General features: G+C 41.6%; 1 long non-coding RNA gene across 2 annotated transcripts; it reads left to right on the forward strand.

The window, feature by feature from the left end:
- Positions 1 to 10,259: 10,259 nt before the first annotated feature.
- LOC146809177 (uncharacterized) lies at positions 10,260 to 11,472 on the forward strand. 2 transcript variants are annotated; one of them, XR_014966350.1, is made up of 5 exons: positions 10,260 to 10,348; positions 10,464 to 10,544; positions 10,636 to 10,731; positions 10,827 to 10,879; positions 10,981 to 11,472. It is a non-coding gene; the product is annotated as an uncharacterized LOC146809177 (long non-coding RNA). The 2 variants fall into 2 exon arrangements; XR_014966349.1 differs by having other exon boundaries at positions 10,624 to 10,731; positions 10,981 to 11,471.
- The last annotated feature ends 2,152 nt before the right edge of the window (positions 11,473 to 13,624 follow it).

The raw sequence follows: 13,624 nt of genomic DNA on the forward strand, positions 1-13,624 counted from the left end.
AAAGGCTAGTGTTTGGGTGAATGGCCTATAATCAGCATTGAGTTAACAAGTAGGCTAAATGAATTAGGATTGTTAGGTGACCTATCCTTTTTGGGAAAGTTAACCACAATAGATTCATAAAAGGCTGCCTTAATTTGGGTTTCCTATATAATTTGATTACATAGTTTGATCAAAGCATCTTGCAGTTGATGAAAGAACTCTTAGTAAACCTCAAAGAGAAAACTATCAGTACTAGTGGCTTTGGAATCTGCCAGTGTGCACACCGTTTTTGATCTCATGAAACATTATGGGAGCAAGGAGGGATTCCTGTTGGTCATGAGAGAATTGATGTGGAAATCTCCACTGAGGCGGTGGGAACCAAGTTGTAACTGGATTGACATTGGCCTTCGAGAGACAGAAGTCAGCAGTCAAGCACTTCGTAGACAAAGCTGGAGACCAGGCAAGGGACCGGTGTCAAAAGGAGACCAATGCAGTGACTGCATAAGAGCTAGGAGACCGGATGCTAATTAAGCCAGATACATGCTGCCTCCTGGGGGATGGGACTGTGGAAGGATTTCAGCTCTGCTGAAAAGTGCAGGAACGCCTCCTTTCCAATACATGGAATGTCGGTGCTTTGAATCTCTAGGTGCCTGCCCATCTTCCACCAGTGGTAGCCTGGAAGAGCCCTTTTGGCATTCAACCGTTGCAACAATCCTAGATCACTTAGTACTTAAAATACTGGCTCCCTAGGTGTACAGATGCATGTGATTTTCTTGGAATTCGTAAGCGATTCAAGATTGTTATTAGTCAACAAGTGATTTCTAGCTCAGGTCCAACCACATTCACACATGATCCCTCCTGAGCTAGCAACTGGATTCTGACTAAAACAAGTTTTAAATGCTTACAATTATTTGACATATCTTTGTTGATTTTAACAATATATGTATGCAATAAATTAGGGAGGCAGTACCGTAGACTTCACATACGTATTACTGTTAACTTGATGAAACTATTATCCTCGCAGTAGCAACCATGTTTTTACAGGTATTTAGCTCAAAATGCTTGTGATTATCAATCCAAAATAATGGTTATAGGTCATCTGAGTCCACAGGCCCCTTGAATAGGGGCTGTGAACCATAGATTAAGAACCACTGGCTTAAAACCCTGAGAGTGCACCACCAGAGAGAAAACATAATAGAACTGTATTAACAAAGACGGGTGAGTTTCAACTCAATATTTAGAATTGAAATGTGAGTGTGTAGACTATCCTAAAATAAATCTATTGTTCATACTCTAGACACGTGTAAGCTACTAAAACTAGTAGGATCTCCACCTCAAAATACATGTACGTTCGCAGCTATTTAGAAGGAAGGCCCACTTAACCCAAGCCACAACACTTACTCTACTCTAGAGACAGGATCAATGAATCAAAGTCCTCCAATCGTTACTCATCAGAAGTGAGTGGTTTAATGAAAGCAAGGGTGTCTCATGACTATGAAAGCAAGGGTGCCCCATGATTATGAAAGCAAGGGTGTCCCATGATTATGAAAGCAAGGGTGCCCCATGATTATGAAAGCAAGGGTGCCCCATGATTATGAAAGCAAGGGTGCCCCATGATTATGAAAGCAAGGGTGCCCCATGATTATAAAAGGAAGGGTGCCCCATGATTATAAAAGGAATGGTGTCCCATGATTATGAAAGCAAGGGTGTCCCATGATTATGAAAGCAAGGGTGTCCCATGATTATGAAAGCAAGGGTGTCCCATGATTATGAAAGCAAGGGTGCCCCATGATTATGAAAGCAAGGGTGCCCCATGATTATGAAAGCAAGCAGGTGTCCCATGATTATGAAAGCAAGCAGGTGTCCCATGATTATAAAAGGAAGGGTGTCCCATGATTATAAAAGGAAGGGTGTCCCATGATTATAAAAGGAAGGGTGTCCCATGATTATAAAAGGAAGGGTGTCCCATGATTATAAAAGCAAGGGTGTCCCATGATTATAAAAGGAAGGGTGTCCCATGATTATAAAAGGAAGGGTGTCCCATGATTATAAAGGAAGGGTGTCCCATGATTATAAAAGCAAGGGTGTCCCATGATTATGGAAGCAAGCTGGTGTCCAATGATTATGAAAGCAAGGGTGTCTCATGATTATGAAAGCGAGGGTGCCCCATGATTATTAAAGGAAGCCGGGTGCCCCATGATTATTAAAGCAAGGGTGCCCCATGATTATGAAAGCAAGGGTGCCCCATAATTATGAAAGCAAGGGTGCCCCATGATTATGAAAGCAAGGGTTTCCAATGATTATGAAAGCAAGGGTGCCCCATAATTATGAAAGCAAGGGTGCCCCATGATTCTGAAAGCAAGGGTGTCCCATGATTCTGAAAGCAAGGGTGCCCAATGATTATTAAAGCAAGGGTGCCCCATGATTATGAAAGCAAGGGTTTCCAATGATTATGAAAGCAAGGGTGCCCCATAATTATGAAAGCAAGGGTGTTCCATGATTATGAAAGCAAGGGTTTCCAATGATTATGAAAGCAAGGGTGCCCCATAATTATGAAAGCAAGGGTGCCCCATGATTATGAAAACAAGGGTGTCCCATGATTATGAAAGCAAGGGTGCCCCATGATTATGAAAACAAGGGTGCCCCATGATTATGAAAGCAAGGGTGTCCCATGACTATGAAAGCAAGGGTGTCCCATGACTATGAAAGCAAGGGTGTCCCATGACTATGAAAGCAAGGGTGCCCCATGATTATGAAAGCAAAGGTTCCCCATGATTATGAAAGCAAGGGTGCCCCATGATTATGAAAGGAAGCGTGTCCCATGATTATGAAAGCAAGGGTGCCCCATGATTATGAAAGGAAGCGTGTCCCATGATTATTAAAGCAAGGGTGCCCCATGATTATGAAAGGAAGGGTGTCCCATGATTATGAAAGCAAGGGTGCCCCATGACTATGAAAACAAGGGTGCCCCATGATTATGAAAGCAAGGGTGTCCCATGACTATGAAAGCAAGGGTGTCCCATGACTATGAAAGCAAGGGTGCCCCATGATTATGAAAGCAAAGGTTCCCCATGATTATGAAAGCAAGGGTGCCCCATGATTATGAAAGGAAGCGTGTCCCATGATTATGAAAGCAAGGGTGCCCCATGATTATGAAAGGAAGCGTGTCCCATGATTATTAAAGCAAGGGTGCCCCATGATTATGAAAGGAAGGGTGCCCCATGATTATGAAAGCAAGGGTGCCCCATGATTATGAAAGCAAGGGTGCCCCATGATTTGCACGTTGAGTGTATTCACCACAAAGTGCATGCATGGCATTAGTTCACGAGTTCTCCGAGAGCGCTCACAAGCCGGCAGTACACATGTACAGGTTTGCTGCAGAGGACCTGCTGCTATGTATGGCTAGTTCACCTCTGCAGTTAACAGCATCACAGACCTGTGCGCCTTGACTTCCTCTGGTGAATGATTGCAAATTACAGACCCCAGGGCAAGTTCCCATAGGAGGGCGTTCTCTCGAAGCAGTAGAGCTATAATAATGCCTGCAACTGCCATGGGCCATTATATACGTTAGAGGCCCCTAACTCCCTCCTCGTCGTAACTACTGCATTAATGGAGGCCATTAAACCTGAATCCCATAACTGCATGAGTTCTAGATAGCCGTTGGGAAGGGACTCACATACCAGGGAACACTTAATAATAAAGACAGGAATTCAAGGTCAGCTGTGCAGCTTGCACTCCGCTCCCCGCTCTGGAACGGAGGTGGCGTCTAGTGCCGCGAAACGGAGTTGACGTCAAGTGCCGCGACAGTCTTAGTCCGAAGCACCATAGCGCTGCACGGATTATTGTATTGGTATCTGTTCAATCCAGGCGCTTTAACACAACTGGCAGGAAACCACCTACCGCAGCGTTGACTCATGCCTGAAGCCAGGTTGATTTTTTTTCTAATTGTATCTGTAACGGAGCATCAGCACTTCTAAATGCTAAGCGTATCCCACACATAAAGGCAGTGTCATTTTGAGGATTTGGGGGGCCCCTGTTCAGAGCAACTTTGATTTTTATTACCCATTTTCTCCTAATTCGGTCTGCATGATGCTGAACAAATGCTTCGTAGGCTAAAGATTCATTCATACAAGAATGGTTAAAATGTGCCTGGGCTCGTATATCCTTAAAAGGCCTCTGGTAGGGAGAGATGGCATCAGAGGTATAGGTAGGCAGAGAGGAGAGGGTAGGGAAGGGAAATAGGTGGAATGGAGAGAACGTTCACTTTCCCCGGGGCCCCTTCAAAGGTAAGGCCCTGGGCAGTTGCCCACTTTGCCCATCATGTCTGTAAACGTCTCTGAGGTTAATGGTTGCAAGCAGGGGCAGCAGAAACGAATCCCCCCTGGAAATCAATTGATGATGGGGTCATGCCCCCCCCCCCCCAGAGATAAAGGCTGGCACTGCAGACACTCATTGCTGATTGCTCAAAGACAATCCAGCCTTTTAAGCCTGCAGACAGTCACCTCCCACAGGCTGCAAGAGATAAAAACACTTTCCCTGCATTTGTTTTTCTGAGCCCGGACATTTGTGTGCACCCTAGCTTGCAGAGGGTGATAGGGGTAGGGCTCAGTCACAAGGGCATTCAACTACGATGTGTTATCTGAAGAATCCTGCCGGATGCCTGGAGGCGGTGACCGAAGGCAAGGTTCCTGGACACAGATGGTGTGTAGGCTGAGGTCAGTGTGGCCAGATTTGGCGCTTCCTTGCACAACTGAACTGTTTTCAATTTGTGCAATAAATTATAGATTTTTGAGGGTGCTGAAATGCTTTTTAAATGAATGTGTGCATTTTTTGTGTACTGGCCTACAACTTAGTGATTGCATTTGCGGGATGGTTCTCCTCTGGGGTTTGACTGGCAGGCCCGGTGCTGGGCAGGTGAAAGGCAATCTTAGAAGTCGGCATCCAATGCCACATGGTCCGGGTAAAAGCCTTTTCGTCCTAAACCCTGTGTTTTTAATCCCAGCTAAGCCACTTAAACAAATTGTGATCCTGTGAAAGTAGCATGTTTCTTTTCCCTCAAATCCCATGTCGTATTATGAGTATGCTGGGGCGATTCAATGTGCTATTTGAAATAATATGACCTAGGAATGAAGACCTTCCAGTCTAGCAGTAAACATGTGTCAGTAACACAGGGACATGTCCAAGAAGAAAACTCAGTACACATTGAATTGTTTTCAGAAGATTTGGCTTTTGTGTGACTAACCAGTTCTTTTTAATATTGGTTTATAATGGCGAACAGATTTATTTATTTTTCTCCTTAATATTTATGTCAACATACAATTCGAGGCTTGGCTGTTGGGCAGTTTGTTAGGCGTTATTACAGACTTATTTTCCATGAATTCAATTTCAATTTTTGTGATGTTGCAAAGAAGCTCTGATTCTGTATTATCTTGGGGGATGTAGCTGATTACATGTTTCACATATTTGGGGGTCCTGCTGCACATTTAGTTTTGCTCCTTTCACAGCTCTGCTGAACATTTGCTTTTGCACAATAGGTTGCTGAAATGGTAAATGAATAACTGTATAGTTGACAAAGGTAATACTTCACAATGCATCCATTTCTCTTAGATGTTTGCACCCACTCCCATTGGTAGTGATGGCTCCACTGCTCATGTATCACAGGGTGCCCCATGATTCTGAAAGCAAGGGTGCCCCATGACTATGAAGGCAAGGGTTTCCAATGATTATGAAAGCAAGGGTGCCCCATGACTATGAAAGCAAGGGTGCCCCATGACTATGAAAGCAAGGGTGTCCCATGACTATGAAAGGACGGGTGTCCCATGATTATAAAAGGACGGGTGTCCCATGATTATAAAAGGACGGGTGTCCCATGATTATGAAAGCAAGGGTGCCCCATGATTATAAAAGAACGGGTGTCCCATGATTATGAAAGCAAGGGTGCCCCATGATTATGAAAGCAAGGGTGCCCCATGATTATGAAAGCAAGGGTGTCCCATGATTATAAAAGGACGGGTGTCCCATGATTTTAAAAGGAAGGGTGCCCCATGATTATGAAAGCAAGGGTGCCCCATGATTATGAAAGCAAGGGTGCCCCATGATTATGAAAGCAAGGGTGCCCCATGATTATGAAAGGACGTGTGTCCCATGATTATGAAAGCAAGGGTGCCCCATGATTATGAAAGCAAGGGTGCCCCATGATTATGAAAGCAAGGGTGCCCCATGATTATAAAAGGACAGGTGTCCCATGATAATGAAAGCAAGAGTGCCCCATGATTATGAAAGCAAGGGTGCCCCATGATTATGAAAGCAAGGGTGCCCCAGGATTATGAAAGCACACCAAGTGCTAGAAAAAAGTTTTTTTTAAAGGTACTTCAGTGACATACAGGTATTGCTAAAGTGTGGCACTATATTGTTATTCTTTCATGTGTGCTTATTAAACCATTCATACACAAAGGAATGGCCCCATATCTTAATTGTAGTGGCTTCATACACTGGTTAGATGTATGCTTGTTAATTGCTCATGTATCACAGGGTGCCCCATGATTATGAAAGCAAGGGTGCCCCATGATTATGAAAGCAAGGGTGCTCCATGATTATGAAAGCAAGGGTGTCCCATGATTATGAAAGCAAGGCTGCCTCATGACTATGAAAGCAAGGGTGTCCCATGATTATAAAAGGAAGCCGGGTGCCCCATGATTTTTAAAGTAAGGGTGCCCCATGATTATGAAAGCAAGGGTTTCCAGTGATTATGAAAGCAAGGGTGCCCCATGATTATGAAAGCAAGGGTGCCCCATGATTATGAAAGCAAGGGTGCCCCATGATTATGAAAGCAAGGGTGCCCCATGATTATGAAATCAAGGGTTCCCTAAGATTATAAAAGGACAGGTGTCCCATGATTATGAAAGCAAGGGTGCCCCATGATTATAAAAGGACGGGTGTCTCATGATTATGAAAGCAAGGGTGCCCCATGATTATGAAAGCAAGGGTGCCCCAGGATTATGAAAGCATTGTTATTCTTTCATGTGTGCTTATTAAACCATTCATACACAAAGGAATGGCCCCATATCTTAATTGTAGTGGCTTCATACACTGGTTAGATGTATGATTGTTAATTGTATTCTTTCAAATCATAAATATTGATGTTGTCTTGAGCATTGTTCTTAAGTCACTAAATAAAAGTACACTTATAAAATATGTCTTGGAGGCTAGATTGATGCTAATTGAATCATACAATATTAGGCTTATTTATAATTGTTCTTGGGACCCTACTGACCGAAAATAGGTCTCGAAATCTGGCAATATTTACTGCGGCGAGGATACAATTTCCCCCAGATTTTGGGGCATTTGTTATGACCTCTTTCGCACGTCACAAGGATTCCATCTGCTATTATATTACCGTTAATGTGGAACTACGTAAAGTATGATATCTAGAAAAAATGTGTAAATGGTGCTTTCCTGCAGATGATGTTTGTAGTTGCCAAGTATGCTCTTATGTGTGACACAGTCATGCAGTCTTGGCTTTTTAACCAAGAACACTTCGCATTCTTAGCTTTTTGAGGCCATTCCATTATGATAAAAAAAAACTCCATGCCCCAGAATGCAACATGCTTGTAAATAAACAGCTAGGACTGGCTGAGGGTATCAAGCATGATACTCATCTAATTGGAAGCTGTGGGAGTTCATGTCAACCTCAAATGAATAAAATAACATGTGATTTGGAAACATATTTTAAGGGAGCCTGCAATTCTGGGTGGTCGAGGCTACATCAAATAAGTACACCAGCATGTTATTCAGAAACATATTTTAATGCGAGTCAGATAATGAGGCTCATATATGCAGATTCTCTTGTGCACCCCAAGGGCACAGCCGAAAGTGATGAGCTGGGTACACTGAATCATATGGGCTGCAAAGCATGATAGAGTTATTTTGGTTGCATGATTTCAATGAGTAACTGATGCACTTCAAAGTGAGTAAATCACCATTTATGTTCTCATCTTCCTGAGTTATTAAACTGAATATTGTTGCCCTCTTAAATGAACACAACAATTAGGCCACTACGTTCAATTGGAGATATATTTTTTCAGCAGTTTCCCAGTTCAAATGTATTTAGCTTTTAAATAAAACAAATAGCACTATATCTGTGTTTGAGAATATAATAAACAAAAACGTTGAAATCGGGTGCAGGAAATGATACATACAAATGAGTTTCAGATATCCAATAAGAGAGAAGTTTATGCAGATGTTTGAAGGTTTTGTAAGATTTCTACACAATGTTTTTAGCCTTAGGATTAAAAAAACCTCTTTTCCTACCTGTCCAGTGGTTCACTCAGTGCCTTTTAACTACCAGTGGGACCACTTCTGGTGATGTCACAGAGGTCAAAGGTCATGTCTTATTACAGCCTCTTTTTCTTAAACCATTCAAGTCGGAGGTGTCATCTTACCTTCAAGACACCAAAGATTTTATTAACAAACTGGAGGATGTCATATTCGAAACTGACAAAGATGTAATGGTGACACTTGATGTCACTTCATTATATACCCAAATCCCACAAGATGAAGCTTTGGCTGTCTTATCGTACTTTTTGGATAAAAGACCTAGACCAGTGAGGGTACCCACTGAATTCATTGTTGAATTGGCAAGTTTTGCTCTTAAAAAAAACTTCTTTACATTTGGCAGTGAGTTTTTCTATCAGACAAACGGTGTGGCAATGGGTTGTCCATTTGCCCCAGAATTGGCAGTACTGTACATGTCGATGTATGAAGATAAATTTATTTACAACAATAACCCGTCCAAGCATTTCATAACAACCTGGCTGCAGTTCATAGATGATATCTTCATGGCATGGACTGGAAATCGTGAACAATTGATGCAGTTTTTTGACTGGCTCAACCAGAGATCTTCAGATATTAAGTTCAGCATTAATTTCTCATCTTTAAAGATACCGTTCCTGGATGTTGAAGTTTATCCAGCTGAAGGACATTTAGTGACAACATTATATACTAAACCCTCAGACAGGAACAAGGCTTTCCTATTTTCAAGTAATCACCCTAGAAGCTTAAAAGAGAACTTGCCTTATGGACAGTTTTTAAGAATTCGGCAGAATTGCTTTTATAAGGATGATTACAGTACTCATGCAAATAACCTTGTTGAAAAATTATGGGTCCGAGGTTACCCCAAAAAATTGGTGAAAACAGCCATGAAGAGAGCCTGGTGGACCCCCAGGGAATCATTGCTGAACAAAAAAGAGAAATCTTCTACAGAACGTCAAGTATTCGTTGCCACCTTTTGCCCTAATTCGAACCAACTAAAAAAAGTGATACACCAGAATTGGCATCTGATTAAGAAGTTGGATCCAACTTTGGAGAGTTCGCCCCTATTTGCTTTTAAGAGAGAAAGAAGTGTGGCGAATCATATAGTCAGGGCATCATCCAAAAAGAACATTGAACCAACATTAAGACAAATGATGGGTTTGACACCTATAAAAGGACATCACAAATGTGGAACTTGTTTGTGTTGCAACCAAATGATCGAAGGAGCTTTGTTCTCCCATAAAGGCATTCATTGGAAGCACAACACTTTTTTGAATTGCAAGACAAAATATGTGATCTATGGAATTGTATGCCCATGTCCGATGCTGTACATCGGAAAAACTAATCCGGAGGTTCGACATAGAATAACGCAACATAAGTCTCGGATCAGGAAGAGTGTCGAGACTGCCCCACTCGTCAACCATTGGCAAAAAATGACACATACGGAAAAAGATCTCCGTTGGACAGTTATTTCTAAAGTGGAACGTGATCCTCGAGGAGGTGACTTGGAGTTAAAACTTTCACAACGTGAAGCAATGTTAATTGTTCAATTCAACACTGCAATTACAGGTGTAAATGAATTATCAGAAATGTATAGATTGTAAGGGTGGTAGTTAGCTGATCATAATCTATTTTACATGTTTCAACAGATTTTTTATCTATGGAGCCATTAAACATATTGTTAGACAAATTTCACCCATGTCGTACTATAATAGCGATTATGAGTTCCACTTTTTTCAGTAACTTTATTGGTTCACATACGGAAGCACTACTTAAAAAGAATTTTCAACCAATGCCATCCTACCAGTGGGCCACCAATAAATATTGTTTTGTTTGTGTATTTATAATTACATTTGGCATTTAATCTAGTTGATTCAGTGGACTAACCTCGCTCAGTCATTTTTCATTTCCATTTTTTATTTCCATTTGGACTATTAACTACATTTCCCATAACTCCGGGTTTTCCCAGGATTCCATTTAGATTCAACACGGAAGTGCCGACTCAGAAGCGATTGATTCACACATTGTCGGAAGAAACGTGTTCTCCTCTACGAATTAGGTAAACTTTGTTTTTACGTGACATCAGCCCGCTCGCGTCTGGGGGTTGAATGATGACATTGTTTCATCGCAACGGGCAAGTTCTGATTTAATTATGCTTTACCTGTTGGTTACAGACCCGTTGGTTCCCGTAAAGATTTTTTCAGATAGCCGAGGGACCCTCTGATCTGCAGGGTCAGTGTTTAAGCACTCGTAAGGTATGTTCCTGCTCCATTCTTTGATTTATGTTTTTCTATATATGGCCATTCTTCTTTCGTTTATTTAAGAAATCCTCAGTTTCCCTTGCAGCTCGGAGCGTTGAGTTCCTATTTAATTACGTGAAATGAAAATAGATCTACAGAGGCAGTAGCCTCATTTTTCACCACGGGAGCATTCATCACTATAGTAAGTCGACTAGCACCAAGTAAAGTCTTGACAGACTTTTTTATTCTTCGTTTACTATTTTGATTTACTTCCTTTTTTACTTTTTGTTGTTATAGTTGTTCCTACTCGAGAATACAGAAAGGGCACCCACAAATGCGCTGCCATTTCGGTAAGAATTGTCACAATTAGGCAGCGGTTAGCGCCGATGCACTCTTGGGTCATTGTTTAATTATAATTTTAAGTCAAATCTTTTCTTTTTTTATTTCACAGTGTCTTGGTCCTGAAGAGAACCCCTTCGGTTAAACAAATTGGGGTTTCGAAACGCGTAGACCTTCTTCCGTTTTAATACCAAACATTGGTTTGTGGTTTTTTTGGTGCATTATAAAAAGTATTTTGCTTATTTGTAAAACGATTGTCCAACAATAGGATATATGCACATCAAAATTTAATTGGTTAACTCTTTGCCGTGTTTGGATAGACCTCTGGTTCATTCAAATTGATGTTACTGGTAACCAAAGGCAGAATGTATGAATGAGTGTGTATTTGATGAATGAGGAGGGGTGTATGAATGTTTTTGCGAATTGGGATGATATCTGCCAAATTGGCAGTTCAGTCATTGTTGCCAATTGTGTGGTACACTATTTTTGTAATAATTCAACGTGGTGTTTTATTGTATGTGTGCTAAAAAAAAAAAAAAAAAATCGTATAAGATTCAATTGAACAAAAAAAGATGTTGCTTGAATAAATACTATTAATTAGTGCAGACGCGGTGGTTTCAAAGTTCTTTTACGGTCTATTTATTTTGCAAATTGGTGATCAGCATTGGCATTCACTTTTGTTCTTCATGCTTCTGGGCTCAGCCTTGCTGATTAGAGCCACACCCATTCTTGTTCCCGGTTATTACAGCCTCACCAGTGAAAAATAGATGTTGACTCCCCTGCCTGGGCTCTAATCCTAGCTGAGTACAAGTGGAGCTGGGGGATGACTCTAAAGTGAGGAGAACTGAGCTCAAGGGAGTTTCAAATGCAAGGTGTGGAGGACAAGCAATGGAGTGTCAAGAGGCTTCTAAATGTTCAAAGTTCATAATCTAAAGTTAACATTTGGTTGTGATCTGCAAAACTGTCAAAATGGATTCACTTGGGTTTAACATTACGCTTCGGTGTAGTTTGAGATGTTTGTGGTAGGTCTTATTATTATTAGTACTATGAATTTTCCTGAATTGTCGAATGATGGATGAATGAACAAACATTTTTCAAGAGTAGCTTAGACCTTGAGAGGTATCCTAGCCAGGCATGTATATAAAAGAGCAATGGACAACGAGAGCCAGAGTAAAGATAACTTGGAAAAAGGAAGGTTTTCATAATCACAAGATAGGATGTTTCATGCTGCCAACAAGGAGATTGATTGGCCCTCAAGTCTGATATGTTTAATGAAAGGAATATACAGAGAATGAGCGTAAGGCTCAGAAGGGATCACATCTCCTGATGTGGGTCTGGTAAACATCGGTCCTGGCCTATCTTAGTCATTATAACAAAGTCCAAAGAGATTTGAATAGGACATGCTGTCGATTGACCGGCCATGTGCTCACGCCTAGGCAAATCTGAAATAAGATAAGCATCAGAAAGGTGAAGTATTTGCAGCCGCTTTAAAAATAAATTGGCCAGGCCAAGGTAAATTGCATTCGAATAACCCAGTTTGCACAGAATAAGTGCCTGCACCAAGGTTTTTGACAGAAGATAGGAATGAGCATTAAGAGTTTGTGCCGTATTCTTAATATTAGCAAACAGGGTTCTGGTACCTTAGTGATCGGGTATTGGAGGTAACATCCTGCTTACTTGTCTGCTCCACTGAGTAAGAAGGGCTCCTAGAGTAAGGGGACTGCCATGACTCATCCTACAGGGAGGAAGGGTTATTGCAGTTGAAGCAAAGGACCTTCGCTTTCTCGGAGTTCAAAGTAACATGATCGTGATGCATCCAGGAGAAAACGTGCAGGCAGGAATTGAAGGATTGATGAATATGCACCAGATCGATGTATCTTCATATTAACTGAGCATCATCCGGACATGCGTAATAGATGCAATGATCTTCCTTGAGAAGGTGCGTGAGTGGGATCAAGCAGAGGTTGAAAAGTATATGATGCCAATACTTACAAAATAATAAACATTTCTCAGCCTCCGGAGTCAGGTGAACATGGAACATATCCAAAGTGGCAACTATGGCTGATTCTGTATTGTGCTCATTGAAGAAACCAGCCCGCGGAGAGTCCAAAATGCTATGTGTGGCCTCATAAGAGGACTCTGTAGCATTGGACAAGGACTCTGCCACTTCAGCAGCCAGAGGCAGCAATGAAACAGGCCAATCATTGGCTAAGACCAAAAGGATACAAGGATTTCTTCAGATGGGAAGCACGCCTAAGGCAAGCCCGTCTGCATGAACATGGAATTCTGCTTGACTCCATAGACTCTTTAGTGAAGAGCCCAGGTTTCACTAGGACTGTGACTTCCTGTCAACAGCCACAGATTGTACCAGTAACTGTGAGCCTACCCTGCTCTATTCCTATATCCCTTCAGGTAGCAGTGAAGTTTAATTAGAAGCAGCACTTTATTAAACAAGATAGAGACTGAGCACAACTAGTATGAGTCGCATTCATGCATTTCAAAGAGGTTATACCTTAATTTAAAGGTCTGTAACCCAATATATTTCATACCTAACTATAACGTAACTAACCTTTGTTTTTTTTTTCTGCAATGAATTTCTTGGTTTCTAAAAAAAAAAAATCCATAATATTTTATTACCATACGTAACATCAACCCCATGCTGTGCACTGGCTTCGTCCATGCGTCACATGGGGTTGGTCACAGATCCTGGCCGTAGCATCCAACACCCACAGATAGCCAACCCGCATTAATAAATA

This window comes from Triturus cristatus, chromosome 7, assembly GCF_964204655.1.
Source record: "Triturus cristatus chromosome 7, aTriCri1.1, whole genome shotgun sequence".
NCBI classification, from domain to species: Eukaryota; Metazoa; Chordata; class Amphibia; order Caudata; family Salamandridae; genus Triturus; species Triturus cristatus.